At 34.3% G+C, this 21640-nt stretch overlaps 1 protein-coding gene across 3 annotated transcripts in view; it reads left to right on the forward strand.

The window, feature by feature from the left end:
• Positions 1 to 21640, forward strand: part of LOC127849607 (two pore potassium channel protein sup-9-like) — a 49219-nt gene that overhangs the window by 8318 nt on the left and 19261 nt on the right. The window contains exons 2-3 of one of the 3 annotated variants that reach the window (XM_052382335.1): positions 17808 to 17853; positions 18320 to 18380. The exons of 1 other annotated variant lie outside the window; for it this stretch is intronic. The gene's annotated coding sequence lies outside the window, so the exon portion shown is untranslated. The remainder of the gene's footprint in view (positions 1 to 17807; positions 17854 to 18319; positions 18381 to 21640) is intronic. One more of the 3 variants, XM_052382334.1, reaches the window with a different exon arrangement.

Here is a 21640-nt window from a genome sequence, read left to right on the forward strand (position 1 = left end):
TTGAGGAAGCTCACATTGGCAAGGGCTGTCCAGGGAAAAGACTGATGCCAGCAATTTAATTGAACTAATTAATTTGACAAAGTGATCATTCAGTTTCCTGGATACCGTCAGGTCCTTCTGGGAATTGGTGGGAAGATGCATTGTCCTCTTTGGTAGACCTGTTTTAAAGTAGCGCTATTGTTTGACAGGTCTTCAAAACAGTACATACAACTCATTGTTAATATTTAAATATAAAATACACTTCCTTCTTTAGCAAGGGCCTTCCACATGGCCCTTCCTGTAAGAGAACCTTTTTAAAATGATGCGAATTTTCCCAATGTTAAGCTAATTTTGCGAAATGTCTTTCCCTTTTTATTTTTTCTATACTACTTTCCCTAAAATGGAAGGCCAGGTTTTTCTCAAAATCAAGAAAAAAGCCATGACTTAACACCAACTACATATATATTTTACACGTTGGCTTCAGTCAGACACCGTAAAGGCAATATGCGATTCATAACAATCGATGTGATATATTAAGTAAGAAGTGAACTAAATAATGTTTGATTCGTTTCTAGGACACAAAGGAGCAAACACGACCGTAAGTGGCTGAGGTAAAAATATAATCAAGCGGTATTCTTCATGGTCAACACACTCAATAATGCTAACGAAAATAAACAAACACAACTTTGCACACTAACTAAATAACATAGCTTACATGAATAAAAAATACAGTACATACAATCATGCTTTTCCGTCTAGCAAAGTCACCATACTTTCGCATGGGGCGCAGAAGAGGAAACTTTGAATTTAAACGTGACCTTCATATGACTTACGGTGTCAATTTTCAAAGAAGAAATACACGCGTTATACATGTTTCAGTCATTTTATTCCAAACACTAAACGAGAGAGTTGTACTGTTAGATTTAAAATTGATTGAACACGTTAAACTTTATAGTCGGTACTTTAAATTAATGCTGTGCATACTGTAGTCTGCACGTGTTCACTGTCATAGAACAACACAAACGGCTGAGCCACTCATTAAAGTTGAAAACCATCTTTGTCCGCTACCAAGATTCACGCGTCAGGAAAATCATGTATTTGCAAATAGGATATCTGTGTTAATTCTTCATCACATGTTTTCTCTGGCAAAATATGCAAACAAATTGTATCGAGTGATCTTAAATATCAGTTTTATGAAGGCTCGAACAAACATCTTCAACGCTTCTTTGCTAACACAATTTTGTTTCCAAGTAAAATGTGTATTCTTCAGACAAAAATTACGCATTATGTTTAACTGGAGATTCTTTTCTAATTCCTTATTATGCGACCCATGAACGAACAATGAACTGTATTTGTAGCTTTGTAATACTATAATTGTATTTGCAAGCAAACAATAAATACTTAATTGGAAATCTGATATGGTTACGATTGTTCTTAATAAATACTTTTTGAATTTTAAAGGTGAATATGATACAGAAAGAATGTGTTTTTAACCGTTTTCATTATATTGATGGGTAAAAATGAAGTCGATCGTCATTGCACTTAACAAATTTCTTTATCAAATAAACATGCGATAAGACTCGAAATAGAGCACTCAATATGTTTTTACACCTGAGGCTTAAACTGCAGATGTCTGGTTGAAGCATGTATGTACTGTTTCATGTATTATACTGATTGATGTGTTTTGCATCCAAAGAAAAATTTGTTATAGCAATCAAGTTGTCTAAATACCCCCGTGACGAACAGCATACTCAGTATTTACGTCGAAACAGAGTTTTTCATAAGGCAAAGCAGATATATAAATATGCAAGACAGAAAGTTTCAAACCATGCACGTAAAACAAATCAAAAACGGTTCATTCCATGTTGTACGTCAAACAGCCCAACATCTTTTTGTAAACGAGGCAAAGCGACTTTGACAAGGATTGTTTTATGTAACTTATAAATTGCTTCTCTGTTCTCGACGAAGCATGGCTTTGGTTACAACGCCGACTTTGTACTTACACATCTGCGTGCAATTACGGCAAAGCAATCCGTGGCGTCCTATCAAGCTGAACTCTTGACTGCTCCATGATAAGGTTTGGAGAAAGAAAATATTCTTTGCTTTCATTCTAGAGTAACATATGTCTTACTCAAACGGCTTTGGGTGGTGGCACAATTTGAAAAGCGGCAGTGGATAAATCTTATGCTACAACTAACATTCGCTGTAAAACATCAACGCATTTGAAAAGGGTATCCGTTCTGATGAAAGTTAATCACGTCTACTGAGCTGCTAACGTTTTCGTTTGTAAGCAATGCCTTTAATTAATATGTTTATATAAGAACGCATTGGTGCAAATGGAATACACCGGTATATTTCAATGCACATACCGTATTTACTCCAGTGGCATCGCCAACAACTGTGTGCATACAAAATATTCTATTTTTTAATTACCAAATCGTTATAATTTGACCGATTCCATTGTGTATTGTGTTCGTTAAATGTCAAGTCAAAGGCTGTCCTTAAGAAATTCGCGTGTATTTTACGAAAGCAAAAATATTGCTTTTGCTTGGCGCTTTATACTAATGAAATCAAGAATATTACGCAATAATACGAACGTTACTCCAAAAAAAGAAAATCACGTATTTAAGCACATGTAAATAATCCCGGGAACTTAATTTAGAATGCGCATTCGATTGAAAAGAAAACCCAAACATTATATTTATTTAAGATCCAGAAGCAAGCTATAAATTGACTTAAATCATTTATTCAAGTTTTTAGAAAGAAAAAGTAACTTTTAGATGTTACGATGGACATGTCTGTACAAATATATGGCGTCGTTTATTTATTATTTATTTATTATTAGTTATAAAATGCTTCTTAATGTTTGTTCTGTGATCAGAGAAAAGCGTGTAAGACTACGAATAATTATAGCCGTCGATCTTCTCATCAATTATCTGGTATGGTATTTTAAAATTCAAGGAAAATTTGAACACAAGTTGTTATTAAGTGAACATTAAGATCACGTTTAATCATAGCTTTCAGCTAACATAATGTTACAGCATTAATTTACATACCGATTCCTAGACTTAAATATAAAATAAATATCAGGATTAACACTCTCCATTTCTCATAGTATAATTCAATTCAAATATAATACAATGTAATACGACACGAAATGCAATACATCTGGCCACACTTTTCGCCATTTAATACAATAAATTTATGAAATAACGAGAATGATTAGCTAATCTGAGAAGAACATGCTTATGGTGAGCTTTTTTGATCGCCTTTTGTTCGTCATGGGGAGGGCCAAGTTTTCTTATGTGGCTAAAGTAAAACCTTGTAAGCATTCTAGAAGTCGCATTTTTAGTCCAATCATCATTAGACTTGATCAGAAGATGTTTCCTAATTTTATCTTGGACAAGTTTGAAACCTGTTCAGGTTGAATGAAATCATGGCCGCCAGGGGGGCTGGGCAGTTTACCTTATATGGCTTTAGTAAAACCATATTAACATTCTAAAAGTCACATAAAGTTAAAAAATGTTCTGACTAATGAACCTTCATGAAACTTAGTCAGAACATATTTTCTAACGATGTCTTGGGTTAGGCATGAGTTAGACAAAGATTATGGTTCGTCGAAAAAAATGGCCGCAAGGGGAGCGGGACATTTTATCTTATATGGCTAAAGTGACCTTGCTATAAGTCAAATGTTTGTTTAATCGAAATGAAACTTAGTCAGAACACTTCTTCTAATGACTTCTCTGTCAAGATGAAAAAGTTATTCCAGTTTGTTGAAAAGCATTGCCGTCCGGGGTGGGCCAATTTTTCTTATATGGCTATATTGGAAACTTTTTGACGTGTTATTAGCCACATTTATTTGGCAATCTTCAGGAAACCTTGTCAGAACATTGGACCCTATGCAGTCTCGGCTGAGATTGTAACTGAGTCATGTGAGCTCAAATACTAGTTCAATAGGTCAAATAAAAACAAAACATGTATATACTCTAAAGGTCACTCTTTTGTCCAATTGTCATGAATCATCTGACACTTTCTCAGAGAAGTCTAGTTTCTTTGTGTCACAGATGAACACCATACGGCCCATGGCCCTTGTTTTAATAAGGGCCCAAGTAAGCAATATTTAACTGTTTATGGCTTTAAAGATAAACAGAAATACACACGAGCTATCCAAAGTCTAAGTTAGTTCTCTCTTGTGGGTTTGATTCTAAGGGCCCTGTTCATTTCGCATTCACAATACTGAATATGTATATTCAAAAGTGTTCTTTGCAAATCTACGTTTACATCACATATAACACACTCAGGGGTATCAATATATTATATTAAATCTGACATATATCTGATAAGAAAGTAGAAGACTGACGACCTTGCCATTATGAACATAGTGTTAAGTCATTGTTACACTGTGTCAATTGGTCCTTACATAAAGGGAAAGTGCTCCCCTTATTTGTGATATAATATGGCATCCCAACAAATTGCACATCGGTATATAGTGCCGCCTTATTTTGGGCAACACCCACGTTGAAGGCTTCGCTTAGCCATTATTCATTCTGTGTGAACAGCTATGGTGTATTGTCGGATTAATTTGACAGTGAAAGACGACAGTTCCGGCCTCGATCGATAACGACGTTCCACAAGCTAAACAAGATTTGCATAATAAGTCTGGTTGTGTCACACAACAATGTTTGTGATTATGCTGAGATTCGAAATTCGGAGTCATTTTCAACCTGAGCATTTTTTTGTGTGAAACTTCATCGGTAATTGAATTAAATAGGTGCATGTAATAAACAGATGAATCATAGTAGGCATTTTCATTTAAATATATCCGCTTTAGGAGTATGTTTAAAAGCACTATTCATGTTTTAAAAATGTTTTACATTGTAACAAACGTACTCAGTAAAATTAGTACGTATGCTTGTGCGTAGACTTAGTTGGCAAAGGCCGCGCTTAGCAAATCTCTACGCGTACATTATTTTTCAGCAATCTAGCTCAGACTCTATTTTTAATTTCGACGTAAAGAAGAGGCTCAGTCCAGACTAATCCGTCTATTTTACACGTCATTTGCAACGCATTTTTTTGCGAACATGTCATAAAGCGTGCGTGCAACATACATTTTCTAACCTCTCCTTTAATCGAAATATTGGTTCTCTTTTGTGCAATGCGAGTATGATTTAAACGGTATTCATTTGGTGCAAATCGATTGGACATTTTAGATCCTTTTCTTGAATTAATGTGACAGCCTAGAAATGCTCGTGCATAGCGGAACGCTATGTAGGCTGAGCTCACTAAATCTTATGAGAAAGAAAACAATACTATTTTACTGGTTTTTTGCTTCAACAAGAGGAAGATTTACGGTAAAGTTCGTTGTATTTAAAAGCACCATTTGATCAGATAGAAAAAAACAACAACATTATTTGAGGCCGTGTTGCGCATTGGAAAAATTGTTTAGCTCAGGTCATTTAATTCAAAACCAATATTGGTTCTGTCACTAAATTGAGGTGAACGCTAGATGAATGTCACGATTGCATAAAGTTATAGAACGAGTACAAATAGCAAGCGTTGTATTGGAAATTATTGTCTCAAGCTATATTGTTTCTATGCTGGGGGTAGTACTTTTTATAAGAGCATCTTTATGTGTGTGACAAGTTGTGGCCTGACGTCGTATTTGGTTATTGCCGGGATTCAACACATACAACTCCAAATCTAACTAAAAGAGATTCGTGAATTGTAAACGCAATCTAATTGCATTGTTTGTCAATTCATGTTTAGCTGTGTACAAACAACAACAACTAAAACGATCTTTCTAAAGTAAGGTGCTAAAATTTAAACGTCACAAATGAAGGCATTCGTTTGCCAACTTGGGATAGATTATCTTTAAATCCAATAATACACATTTAATTATACATACTTTTCTGTGAAATTATTATCATATTGATCATTAATTATTGTGTTTCAAATAATGAAAAACGCAAACTTTCTTGAGATACGCTTTTTATTTTTAACTTGAATAAGGATATGATATCACATGCATAGGTCAACCGATTCTCTATTTCGAAAATTTGTCTGTTGTTTCAGATGATTAAACGTTTGTTTAGAACATATGGTAAATTGTAATCACAATATTCAAAATTGTAACAAACACACTAGATGATTAAGCGAATAAGATCGAGCGTAGTGACTAAACTAAACCTTGAATACCATGCACCAATCTAACGTCGGCACACGCAATTAGGGTGTTTCAGGTTAGTGGAAACTAACAACGTTTTTCTTCGAACAATTTGATACTCTGTTTCGACAATTCACATATTTTTCGGTCGCTAACCTTCACAGAGGCATTTGAACAGCTTCAAGAGCTCTTGTCATCTAATGTGTTCGTAAAAAACCTTCAAAGGGTCCCATTGTTACTCTCCCTTTGCCGTTAACGATACTATTGATCAAGCGGGTGAACTAAGTTTAATGAATTTGATTTAGTTGTTGAGTTATTGATCATATTATTGCTTGCAGCAAATTACTGTATGATGAATTACATGCAGGTGAAACAATAAAATATTGATCAATTCATGTGTTTGAAATTGTGGTTAAATTAGACAAAGTGATGCGCAAGTTGCATAATCATGAGGAAAAAGCGCCGTTTAATTGATTTCCTTAATTTATGACAAGCGACCAGTAGCTTAGACTCAGTTTAGTCTCTAAAATCAATATATTAGGAAGTTACACAAAGGGTGTACATATCTATGGTTAGCGAGTTTAAAAGGCAACAGCATTTATCATTATTATGGTATAATTGTGTGACTGAAACGTCTTCCTAGGTCTACCTATTGCTTAACTACATGTATATATGACACAGGATAACATCATATCATAATACAACTAATACAAGTCTATTGCGGTCGAATTCTTCAGCAGAATGGCCATCTTTTTTCGGCATAGATGCCTGACAAGTGTTTTGACCTGTAAATATGAATATATATTGATTCTATAAATAGTTTAATTAACCTTTGTAAATAGTTTTCATACGATATTCTAAATCATCATGTGTGAACAAAACATCCTCACTAAAAACTTGCTTGTTTTCGTACATCAAATGTTATATTGGTATTTTAAGAGACCATACCATCATGGAAAGAAAAGCAGGAAACTGAAAGCGTCCACTTATATTGCCAATCACGTTCGTTATTTGTATATTTATGCACAGAAAGCACTTATCTGTTTTTGGTAAGTTTCTATTTATTATATCTTCAAATTCATTAAAATATATTATTAACTATTATGAAATATTTAACCAACAATTGGCGACATTAATATAATGTGCATTTTGTATTCAAAACAAAGTATGCATACACCATACAGTGTTTGGTTCTAGTTCATGATCTATTTGATATACATGTACGTCTATAAATGTTATATGCTTATTTTGTTTATGACTTGTGTGGCTAGTCCGTCATAAAAGTATAAATCGGTACACATTATTTCGAAATTATATTCCTCAGCATTTCTTTTGCAATAAGAGAAGTGCATTACAATAATCATTACATTGATGAAATTTCCTCGAGTAAGTTCGTCAAAGAATCGGTCCGACATTCTTCAATTTAACATTCACCGATTTTAATGAATAACTATTAGCATGACTTCTTTCAAAGAAAATTAAATAGGTTTTATGCAAACTGATCCCACTTCTGTTTAATGGCCCATTCACAATTAATATCCAAGAATACATAAACCGACCGTACACGCAACACGTGTTTGCTTTATAATATGTCAGTCTTATCCGGTTCACTAAGTTAATTATGATGATTTCGTTTTTTTATTGGATCATATGTCTTTGATTTTATATTCGGTTTTATATTATCGGATATATTGCCGGATAGCGTGTGTTTGATTTTATTTTCGGTTATATATTATTGGATAATATGTAATTGGTTTATTTATTAGTTTTTTTAATCGGATGCTATGCCATTGATTTTATATTCGGTTTTATATTATCGGATAACATATCTTTGTTTTAAACTCTCATTACCTCACAGTGAATAATGCGAGATTTTTTGTTGAGATATTACATGTAATCACATATAAATCAAGTACACGCTGCTGTATTTGAACACTGATGAAGGCTATAGGATATCGGCACATTAGAGTGATATTATAAACACAGAGATAGGACGTCTTATAGAACGCGAGGTAAACGGAGGATAATATGGAAAACATTTTGGCAGAGGGTGGAGTTGGGTGAGGTCTACAAATACTCACACAGTGCTCAATGTGAGCTTTGTTGTTGAGATATTACATGTAATTACATTGAAATAAAGTACGCGCTTTATTTCTAAACTGTTGAAGGCTATATGATATCTGCCCACTTGCGTGACGTTGTATACACGGATCTAGAACGTCTGATAGAACGCGATGTAAACGGATGATAATATGGAATTTACTTATGAACAAGGGGTGGGTGGGTGGCTGGGGTATACACATAATCACTTATCAATGGGTATGTAGATATATTGTTATATGTCATAAAGTATTAGAGCATAAGTTGTAATGGTTATTATCATCATTTGGGATATACAACACTTCCGAGTGTGCAGTCACATATATTTAGCCCTGTGCTGTCAAGACAAACCTTAAACGGATTCAATATAACGACGAGCGAAACCAGTTTAATAGGTTTTTGGAAAAGAAGCAAAAGTCATTCAATTTGACAGTGATTGCGAAAGTAAACGTATTTTAACAGCGTCAGTAGTGAACAACATTTTGTGATTATTTTTTTCGTTATATTTTCTTTATTAAACTCTTGTCTGATATGCGATTATTTCCAATACAACCTGTGGAACTTCCTAAGACTGTAAACTTATTGTTCAGTGGCAGTAACCTAGGTGTTTTTGGTTGTGTTTGGATGTGCCGTTTTCCTAGTGTACTATTTTGCGTTGTTGGTCTGTTGTTTGTTGGTAGTGTATTATGAGATTTCTCTCTTTTGCTGATGAGTTTGTTTATTATACCCGCTGACATTAAAGTATACCTTAATTATGTTATCAAAATGTATGTACATATTTTTCAAATTGTTCATATATTTTTCTTCGGTGTGAAATGTTATCTGCGTTAAGGGTTTGCGAATTACTATGATGCATAATAAATGTGCATAAAAAAACCCCACTAAATCATATTACACCGAAAGCTTTTAATATGGTAAAATACCGTTTTAGCTTGTGTTTAAATCAATACAAATACTTATTGAAACGTGTGCTGGGGTCTGCTGTCAAAAGTAACATGTTTCAATACAACGGCGACTCAACTATTTCTTTGCGTTTATCTTTCAACGGTGGGTGTCGGGTTGTTATAACGATTGGAATCTTCGCATACTTAATGAAGGAAAATGAACGTCAGCCTACATTTTATCACCATTGAACTTCAATGAAACATAAAAAAGAACCAACAGTGCTATTTAATGGCACTTTAATTACCCTGTAGTCTGGACCGTAATCAGAGCAATGCAAATACCAAATTACATTAGGTAGCAGTATTGACGAAATAAAAGTCTTATCAACGTAAGGCATCCATTATTTTCATAATTACCTAGTACAATAAGACATCTCCATGGGTTATTAACTAAGGTTATTGGTCGACCATACGATGCCATATCTTTATATATCACCGCACAATAAGACGTTTCCATGGTTTATTTACTAAGGGTATTGGTCTACCATACCATGCCCTATCTTTATTTATCACCAATAAGACTGAACACTGATATAGCGCACTGTTCAAATTAACACAAGTGTAACAAACGATAAGGTTCGCCCTAGAACGGCCATGCTGTGAGCGGAGTAATAAGTACACTGGGTTAACAATTAGGCACAAATGCATGGCGTCGATTATTCAACACTTTTCTACTTTGACTGCTGAAATATAAAACAAAGAGGCCATCAACAAGTATCAACAATTCATTTTGAAAACTTTATAAACCAGGACTGGAAGAATTAACGTTCATACCAACTTATATGAATTCCGATAAACGTGCTAGAAATAAATATTGATTACTTATGACGTATCGACTCGTTCCGCAAAGCAGAGATCTAGCAATTCTGGGCAGCAAGTTCGTATATCTGCGGTCAGCACATATATGTAGATTTAGATGTATACCAGACGTCTCTATTGCCTACCGAATCACATCCATTAAACGATGCAGTGTGAAGGAAAGGATATCGAAACAAACCAGCGAACTGCGATATTGGATGTTAACGTCTTGTCTGTGAGTACAGGACATGATTGATAGGCTGTTCCGCATTTGTTTCCGGTTAGCCAAGAATGCAACTGTCTTGAAGAGAGTTGTTTATTATACGACGATGTCAGTTGCTGGAACAAACGTCGTTTCTTGCAATGTTTTTTACGGATTAATAATTTGTATGTTGAACATTACCTTTATTTAACGTTTGCTATCAGTATATTTAAAGATACATGTATTGCCATTAGTAATGAAGGTCTCATTTTAACCGGATTTTTGTCAAAAACGTGTAGCTATAAATTACCCATAAATCAACAGAGCCAAACAAAAAAAAATCGCGAATTCCAATTACTTGAACATTATATCGCAAAAATAACATAAAAAAGCAAGTGTGAATATGTTAAATTGACATGCCGTTCTATTTTGTCAATCACCATGACATGAAGCAGCTTAAAACGATTTCCTAGCAGATGAAACTAAATCATTTGAGATGTGTACAGCTTACGAATATATACATTTCCGATAAATTAGATGTCACCACATGTCTTATGTCCAAATGTTATTTCGGTATTTTCTCTTAACACAAACTGATACACAAAATACGTTACCTTCATACGGAATTGATCAGGGTTGGCATATTGACCGGTCAATTGAGTATTGACCGGGCCGGCGGTCAATACCCGGTTAAAACCGGTCATTACTGGTCAATACTGGTCAATTGAAAATTGTAGCATGAAAACATCACAAAGGAGCTATGTTATATTAAACTTTGAGTCATTTATTGTAAAAAAAATCTTTAAAGTTGTAAAAAATTAAATCTTTATTATTTATGGAAATGGCCTTAAATATAAGGACCTATGCAATATCTTTATCTCGGTGTATCACATCTGTTACTAAAGTATTTTTACTATTGTAGTTACCATAGTATTTCACTTATCTATTGATATATCTATTTGATAAGCAGATGGACAAACAGAACTCTTGTGTTTTCTAGGGTCATAAATCTGGCCCCTAAGCCTTAATTGGTAATAAAATCCATGCAGTTTTATGTCTCTGATATTGACAATGAAGCAAATCTATTTCAGATCACTCACACATAAGGCGATTACTTGCTATTAATTTAATAGTAACTTATAAGTAGTCTCCTTTCTGTATTATGAGCGTTTTTTTTCCTTTCACATTTAAAAGTTCAATTGGTGTTCAAATGATTAAGCAATCAAAGTTCTTGATTTTGACAACAAAAATGTTTTCCAATTGTGGGTCTACTATAGACTCTTCTTTTCAATTATTGTTTTCTTTGATTAATTATTTCTTATTATGTTTTTTATTTTTATATCAATGGAAAATATAAGAATTTTTCACTATTTTGTTTAAAAATTATTTAAAGAAATCTAGGCAAGAAAACATGACAAGTAAAGGTTGTGTCAAAAAGGTGCCATTTAAGGCCCTATTATCAGTTTTGGGTGCCCCATCCTGTATAGGTGAGGAGACTGTGGGGACAGTGGGGCATGAGGAACAACTCATACACAGTAATTGACAGGTTCTTGCTGAATCAAGCACAGAATTATCTGAGAATTCATAATTCATTAGAATTGAAAAAAAGTTCAATCGACCAGAAAAATCCAATCTACCAACTTTGACTAATTTGCAAAATGTCGAGAGATTGGCCTACAAATTGCATGAACAGGTATAAAATAGTGGGTATAAATAGCTTAAGACATTATTGGCAACATGTCTGTTTAATTTATATTATCAATATAGTTTAATTAGGCATGGAATATTAATTAAAATTGGGGCTAAAGTTCAATCGACCACTATTGACCAGTAATGACCACTTCAGGAGTATTGACCGGGGCGGTTTTAACCGGTTAAAACCGCTGGTTAAAACCGGGGGCGGTCGATTGGTGCCAACCCTGGAATTGATGGACACTGTATACTAATTTAATAAACACGGATGATTTAACATGTTGTCTTGTGATCGTATAAAAGGAAGACAGCGTTGTGTCTAGTTCTCAATCTATTTCAAATCTCAATGTCTATAAACAACGAACTCACAGTTATGACGTTAACGTAACGTGACGTTCCGCGCAATGGCGCGAAAGCGTCGTAACATGTACACATTCCCAACATACTCGGGGCCGCAAAATGTGAATAAACATATAGAAATACGTGAATATGCACTTAAAATATCGAAGCATGAAACAAATAATTATATAAATTCAACATTAATGTTATATCTGGAACGAAAATACATTTTAAAACAAAATATAAACACAACTTAATTTGCAACATACTTAACACAATGAAAACGTTCAGTATATGAAATCAATCACCAGTTTTATAAATGTTTCATTATTTTCACTTCACTTACAGGGAATATCTATCTATCTATATATACTGCTAGTCGCCAACAATTAGCATTACAAGCAGGCTAAGTTTCGTAATTTGTCTATTTGTCAATTTCAAACACGAATTTTTGTTGATTGCACCAGTCCATCATTTCCCTTGACCACCTCCTCGGGGGTGTATTTAAGGCGCATCGGTATCTCATGTTTGTATTGTTCAATGTGCGACCAGGCGCACATATCTTCCGAGGTGGCGCCACTGTCGCTCGCTTCCGGTCGAACGCGGTAGCCCTGTGGGGAATACACTTTAGTCTCAGTAGTGTACACAGAGCCGTCTGCTATATTCCGAATGTTATCGTATGTGACGCGTAGAGCGTCTGTCGATAAAGAAGACGAACTAGCGTCGTAATTGCCACTCGATGGGTCTACGTCACCATCGTCGCCGGAAACGATATTAGTGGACGATTCCTTTTCCCGGTTTCGGCGATTGCGCATGCGCGGCGTGTCGCTGGATCCGTTCGGGGTATGCGGAACGGGCCCGTGGATTTGTTCATACATGGTGTCAATGATTCGTTCTATAACAGAGTTTCTTTCGTCATTTTCATCAGAGCTGCCGCTGCCAGGCACGACGACCGGCTGTCGGTGCTCAGAGTTTTTTTTCGTCGGCTTCGTTTCCAGCGGTTGTAACGTTTATTCACTACTGCCTCGAAGCAAAACTCATGACCCGACGGCATACACGAATCATTTGGACTCTGTAGTTTGGAGCGCTGCAGGCGCTTGAGGAATGTATCGCCGCTCTCATCCACTTCCGGCGCACTGTTGAAAACCGGCTCGTTGTCGCTTTTGAATGGCATCCTCTGGCTGCAGGGAATCGTGCGGTTCGGTATAACCAACGTGGAGATCATCGTGCTCTCTTCCTGACTGTTACCACCTTAAGTGAACGAAACATCTTTTCTACCCGAGTCGTCTGAACTACTCTCTTGTACCGCTTTCATCAGATTGTCTTCTTGGTTACCGGCGTGAGATCCCTTTTGTACTAGAAATACACGCCGGGGAGTCAATGTATCCTTTGTGTTATTTGTACGATTAACTGCATCCGTTTGTGTCTTCTTTTCTGAGTGTGTGTTTCGGGTTCTGCTATTTGTGCACATCTCGATCGTAGCGTTATCCACTCCCAGAAGCACATCCGGTCTGGTCAGGATTATCGCTGAATTACACATCACATGCTTCTCCATGGCGTGGTATTTGTAGCGCGGTAGCTTGTATGTTAAGGGAGCGGCCGGTGTCGCCTGAGTCAGCAGTTGTTGTGCAAGGTAGGGGGCGTTGTTCACGACCGGAATGCTGTGCGCGGTGTAGTCGGGCTGCTTCCTGTTTTGATAAATGTCTTGTGAAACGTTCGATGTAATTTCTTATTTGTTTCCGATACGTTTATTCAGATTATCTCTAAGTCTTTGTATCTTTAACTCTAGGTCGAATGAATATGATTTTCCCTCGACCAGTTCCGATGATAAATCTTCGATATCGTTATGGTTGACGATCTTATCGTTCAGCGTTCTCACTTCTTCTGCTTCTTCCACAATCATGTGAAGTAATCTCTCGTACTCTGATGTCGTTAACTCGGTTGAGTCGAATCTCTCTAATTCTCTGGATATAAGGCGACGATGACCGTCGCGCATCGCAATGAGCTTGTTCAGCTGCATATTTCGACTCTTGACTAGTTTGTCACGGCACCAAAATGTCTTGTGATCGTATAAAAGGAAGACAGCGTTGTGTCTAGTTCTCAATCTATTTCAAATCTCAATGTCTATAAACAACGAACTCACAGTTATGACGTTAACGTAACGTGACGTTCCGCGCAATGGCGCGAAAGCGTCGTAACATGTACAAATTCCCAACACATGTGTTTCTGCAACACTAGCGTTTATTTGTTTTCTTTTCTGTTAGTGACTCATATTTTGTGTTTCGAGGACCGTATAGTACGTTGTTGAACTTGTACATCCGCGATGTGTTCCATGAAATATCCGTGAAATATTTCGCGTTTGTTAAAATCATTTAAATCACCATGTTTTTATCTAGTCTCGGTAATTCACTTCTTCATCACTCACATATGCATTCAAATAAACCCTGTTCAGTATGTTGCATACATTCAACGCCAATCATACAAGATGTGTCCCCAGTTTGAACTATTAATTTATGTTTAATGTACGATTGCACAGAGCCATGAGGTTATCTTATGGCTGTACGATACGGGAAATGAGATTTCAATACAATCGGATCTGTGAAAGGATAAAAAATATAGTGTCGGGAAACAATGCCACAAAATACCATGGCGAACACTTGCATATAGTATTAAATATATTTAAACAGTCTCATAACTCTAGCAGTTTTATTTTCAAGACGCAAGTGAAACCCCAACCAATCCACGGGCGCCACAAATCAAGCAGGATGTCAAATTAAACAACCCAGCATTACTGGTATTCAACCAAAGACACAATGCCGTTGCAATAAACTAGTAGACATTTAGATGTATACTGCTCATTTAATGAAATTTGGCTATGGTGTTCGATACACTGTATTTAACTAAGGTAAAAGCTAGAGAATATTTATTATTTTCAAAACTAATCTTTGTAAAAGCACATGTGTCATCGCTCCTTCGTAGATTTAGTTGCCGTTATATTTGCAACCTTAACATTACTTTGTAAACATCAACTTTTTATGTTCAGATCCGTGTTTGTCCGTGCATACCATCATGTTCATGCGAAATTAACAATTACTTTTTAATTGAAATATAAACACCCCTAACCCAACTCTATTGGACGTTAACCAGTTAGGTATACGGTTATTTCCAGTAACTACACGGTGACTTTCTTCTCTGGACGAAAAACAAGACTAACGTTTGCAGACATTTCACGGTTACCTTGTACACCGTGAATAGATGATAACTATTTTGAAGTGACGAAAACACTATTAAATGTATTTAAAATAGTTTTTTGACTTCTTACATTAAGAAATAACATTTGTTTAGATGATAATACTTTGTAAATACACATTTTTAAATATCAGCACGTAAACGAAGGGAGAATATAATGAATGATTTGATGTGCGTTGTTTATGCAAAAGCGACTATGTTAAATGGATATATGTTTGAATTCTGGAAACAAACATTAGGGGATGAAGCTATGTGGATAACTCTGGAATTGCCATTTATCGCCCAACGACGTAAACGGTACTTTTGGCGATTGCTTCAATTTGAGTGTGCAGCATTTACAAGATTTAACGGATTAAATCAATAAACGTGCTGCAAAGATCTAGATGGTTCCGTCTGTTTGTCTGTTTCAGTTATTGACAGAACGAAATACATACCTTTGGCTACATACTGAACACATATACACAAGGACAATCCCACACATGAAATACTAAATGAAAACCATATCATATAATTACATAGTTAAATTAATAAATTACTAAATAATATTAAACATAAACTAACTTAGTTTACATCGTTAGTGTTATGAAGATGCAACAAAGTAGCTAACACGCAAGTATATCATTTCTTTTTAACATTATTTGAATTATGCATAAATGTAAAAGTATTTCTACATTGTCTGTACATTTATTAGTACTGGATACCATACTTTGGACCTGTTAAGAGTGTATCACGATTTGCTAATTGTAGCTTTATTTTTACATCCCGATAATGCAAACATTTCGATTGAAAGTTATTTAAACGTGTAACTGTTATTGTATCTACCATTTAAATTCCAACGAGTGAGTAATAAGCCAAAATTTTGTCAGAGCTTTTCTATAACAATAATTATCAACTCAATAAATAAAATGTTTCCAATGCATACTCCTTTGTAAATTAAACGTTATAATCTTATTTACTTTGCGAATTATGGAATGTTAACGTTTTCATGCAAAATAATAAAGGGAAAGCTTAAATTGTCAATATGGGTTTTAATTGATTGTATCTAGTATAGTTTTAAATGAGTGTTAGCAAACGTATTATATTTGTATGATAAGAATAATATATATACAAAATTTGATAACAATGATTTAAATTATGCGATATAAATATTCTAGTGTTCAAATCAATTTTGGTATGACATGTATCAACTCAGAGACTTGGATGTTTGCAACTATAAACACCTTTTAAACAGGGAAACACAAAAGGTCTTTTCAGCGATGTTACAGAGTGAATATGTTAATCTATGCTAAAATTTTCACTATGAGATAAAAATGGCAACTCTTCGATTCTTTGCCATGCTCTTTATTTCGTTTTTGTTTATGATATTTTTTTATTTTAAACTATTTTAGAAACGTTGCCATTGACATTTAACACTTTATTAATGTTATTTACCTGCCCGTTAATGATTAATAGCTTACCAAGTACGTGCGTTTTTTGTCAACATTAAATGTTCGAAATCGTTCACCAGCAAATGGATTTCAACGAGGAATGATAATTTAACATTATTACGTAACGGTTACATTAATAAAACAGGGTTTAAACTCAATAATTTCATGGCGATTTAGTTGGAAAACAGATTATAGTTTTTGGTTACTCTGATCGGACCAGTTATACTAAATAATAAATGGTTGTTATACATATCTTTGATTTAAGGAAGAAAAAGTCAATACGTTTATGTTAACCCTTTCAGTGCGGGAACCGAATTTTAAAGGCCTTTGCAAACAGTTTGGATCCAGATGAGACGCCACAGAACGTTGCGTCTCATCAGGATCCAAACTGTTTGCTATTCTGATAGTATTGTTTGAAAAAAATCAAAGAAAATGCTTATTTTAGAAATTCTGCAGACGACATTTTAGCAGACGACAAATTTCCCAGCATGCAAGGGTTAATAATCAATAGCTTATTAATGTGTAGATCAATAGTTCATAACCAACCGGTCAATAATGTATAACTAAATAAATTCCAAGCTACCATCGGGCCATTGTTTGTTCAACATATCATATTGCAATGTTTTTAATAAAAACGCATCAGCCACTCACAAATAAATGATGTTACGTGATGAAATGATAACCGACAGTTTGACGGCTGATTAGGCATGATAGATTGGGTAATATTACGTCAAGGTATTTTTGCAAAGCAATTGAACCTCTGTACAAAATATAAAATACAGACACACGCACCGGCTTGCTTTTTGTGAACGCTTTGTTCTTGTCAATATGCAGGGCTTTGTTTACATATTTATTAACAAAAAATGTCGACACCGATGCTGCTCTTTAAAATGGTTTATTTTTTTAAATTTCAGAAAGATGACCACTTAATAGCAGTTGATGACACGAACTTTCATTGAAGTAAGTATTACAAATCATAAGCAAGTAAATGCTTAGTTATTCTTCAAAAAACATCTTGGCTAACATATCTATATTGTAAATCATTATGACTAAACATTTCTATGTTTTCATTCATGTTTTGTGTGCTTTGATTGGTAGGATGTTCATTACATATATCGATTTTGAATAAATAATTAGAGTACAGGTTCAGAAAAAGTAGTGCAAATACACGAAAAAACGAGTTTATTTAAAAGCATATAAATATTTACTGTTCATAAGAAAACTCGATCGTGTACCTGAGCCACGCACACTTATTGGAATTCACCATTAGTGCTTGCAGACACGTATATGATTATGACTCTCCAACTTAGTCGCATTAACTTGTGTGTCATACATTTCACCGAAGTAAAAATGATTTGCTCGATGGTTGAATACAATTATATAAATCTTATTTAACATTCATCGGCCATATTCATGTTTGTTTCAGATTGCGATAATAGTATACAAACATTGGGCCCGTATGTACTCGCTTCACGGTCATCTCTAGGGTAAACTATACAGATACGTTTATTAAACAAAGCAATGAACATAAATAAGTATTATACTAGAATCAAATGTTTTTATTTATCTTATAGTTTGCAATTAACGATCCGCGATATATAATCATGCATACCTTGGGAACAAGTTGATAAACACGTTTAGAAGTAAGGAATTTGTTTTCAAAAGAATATAAAGAAGTGAAACTCCAGCTGCTGGAGCAGTATTGAATTTTCATTAAAAACAATTAGTTGGTCCTTTATTTAAGGCAAGTGACCGATTGCCCAAACAGTACAAAACAGCACAATACAGCACAATACAAACCAACATAAACACAAAATATGAATAAAGCTGGGGTCACCGCCTTGGAACGGTCAATGCAAAGCATTGGGGGTTTAAACCTGGTTATAGAGCGCTCAACCTCACACTTGGCCCAGCAATATTCATAATACATTCAAGTGTAAATAAAATTTAACGTCATAGCATTGTAACTCAAATTAAACAATAATAAAATGGAATTAAAACGCATTCAATTTAATTACTATTTAATTACTCAATTGCATTGAAGATACAAGAGTAACAGAATTACAACTTTTTGACGAACGATCAAATAAAACTATTAACAATTGTCAACTATATTCCTTCTTTATAGAAAAGATTTGAGAATGTAGAATCATAGAGTTAATATCTCAGATAATCATCGCGCAAATACAGGAAGAAGCAGCAATAATGGGTGTAAAAATTCCATATTACATAGCTTGGTTGTTTATGTGACTGCTAAACAAATTAAAAATAATTAAATCAAACAAGAAACGCCTATCAGAGAGAAAATATAAATAAAATGGAACGTTATAAACCCAATGACCTATGCATGTAGATTACAACTGGGAAAGTCGGTCGTATGACGTCACAAAAATCCATAATGACATAATGACGTGAACAAATTCCAAGGGCAGTACTAAATAAAAATATTAATCGGGCTGTGCTACTAATAAAACAAGTTTACGTGATTTAATATTAAGAAGCAAATGAATACAAATGGTAATTCCATTAAAGCGACATTATTGGAATCAAACAGTATATAGGTGTTTTGACAACTGAAGACAGAAATGATTTGATGTACGATTTGAGTCCAAATGTAGTTTACATGCAGATTTGTTCATACGACACAATGACACAATTTTATTCAACAGTGAAAAATGCCTATAATGTAGTATTCATGCAGATTTGTTCATACGACACAATGACACAATTTTATTCAACAGTGAAAAATGCCTATAATATCACTAATGATTCCAAATTTTAAGGGAAGAAAGATATAGTGAATCGAAAACCATCAAACACGTGTTTTTAAGTACATAAGCATCGTATCCTTTTGATAAAAACAAGTTAATTAAATTGAAAAGTTTAATATGAACATTTGGTTTAACATATTTTAATTTGCGGACACGCTTCAAAACATCTCCGTAAAATGATGGATGGGAGATTCCATTATTTAAATGCCATTTTAAAGAAACATTATATTTTGAAATTAAATCACCATACTTAGAGTAAAATCTAGCAAATTTATTTCTTAGGTTATGATACAAAAAGCCTTGCTTTAGCAATTTTTTAGTTAATATTAGATTACGATCATTAAAATCTTTAATACACGAACATGCTCTGGCATAACGTACCAACTGCGAAATGTAAATACCATAGGAAGGTCCTTTAGGGATGTTGCCATCTAGAAACGGAAAATTCACAATTTCAAAGTTAAAATCGTCCCGTTTGTCGTATAAACTAGTTTTGATCAAATTATTATTAATAGTTAAATGTAAGTCTAAATACGCAGCGTCTGTATTGGATATACACGATCTATTTAAGACAAGTTCTTTTGGGTAGATTTTGTGAATATATTGTTCAAATAATGGATTATCTAAATTAAGTATGTCATCAATGTACCTACTAGTAAGGTTAAAACAATTAATCAAGTCACATACGTTGATCATGACCCTTTGAAAATATTTACCGTAAACTGCTTCTGTGGTTTAGTTTTTACAATGTTAATGATCTTACTTTGAAACACAGTCGTTGCTGAGAATGACATAATTAATGAAAACGCTTTATTATACTTACGTAATTATATCTCATTTAATTGTAATACATAAAAAGTTGCGACACACGATAATAATTATCACAATGTTGATGGTCGTGCTTTTAAGCAGTATCGTTGCTACGAATGACCTAATTAATGAAACATTTTCTCGTAATTTAAAGACATTTTACTGTTTTATATATTTGCGACACTACTTTTATACTAGCACGTGTAAACACACGTATTTATTTGCTACCAAATGGTGATTTTCCCTGAACTATGCCAGCAGGAAAAGTTCCAGATATTTATTACTGACATTTATTGAGCATCTTGACACAACATATTTGGTTTCCAGTCCTGCCCATTATCATTAACTTTATATAACGCAATGGCAGTTTCTGACAGACGATGGCGCACAATTAAAATGTTTTGATCACCCATGCTTATTATTCTAATGAGTCTATAGAATTGCGGATTCTGACAGGACTATTTTAATTTTGTAATCGCCCATTCTCATTTTTTTGTAAAGCCTCTTTAATTATATCTAACAAGCAAACCTAATTAAATACACATATAAAGTCTTCGTTTGCATCATTCGTCAAATTTATAACGGAAGACAATTCTGAGGTCGAAGTTATGCAAAGCATGTCTTGTTTGGCCTTTAATACAAAAACTGAATAGTTTATCAAACAAGTTTTATGCACGTTTAACCGCTGTGTATGTGTTAAGATTATGTATGTATTATACAATCGTTTAAAAAAGAGGCCTGATACTGGAAAAGTCGAAAATCACTCAATAATTCTAACAGTTGAAATCGTATCATCAGGAATTGTTGTGGTAATGTTGTTGGTCATAATAACCAGATCGAGTTCAATACTTAACGCCTTTTACACTTCTTAATCACGACCGTTTGAAATAAAAATAATTCATTTCAAAATTGACCTTGTCCGTCTCTCCCGCTTAAACAATTGGAAATAAATCACCAGTTATCATTTTGCTAATGTGTACAGGCATAATAGCCCAATCATTTTCAATAACCAGCTAGATATATTGAGATACTAATGATTTAACGCTCTGTATATGAAAAAAAAGAGATAAAGTTAAACTTGTCCGTTATCAATCTCAAACAGTATATATCGGATGATTATGAACACTGTTGTTACTAATTTTGCACATATAATATCATAAAATTTC

The sequence above is a fragment of the Dreissena polymorpha genome, chromosome 11, assembly GCF_020536995.1.
Source record: "Dreissena polymorpha isolate Duluth1 chromosome 11, UMN_Dpol_1.0, whole genome shotgun sequence".
NCBI lineage: Eukaryota > Metazoa > Mollusca > Bivalvia > Myida > Dreissenidae > Dreissena > Dreissena polymorpha.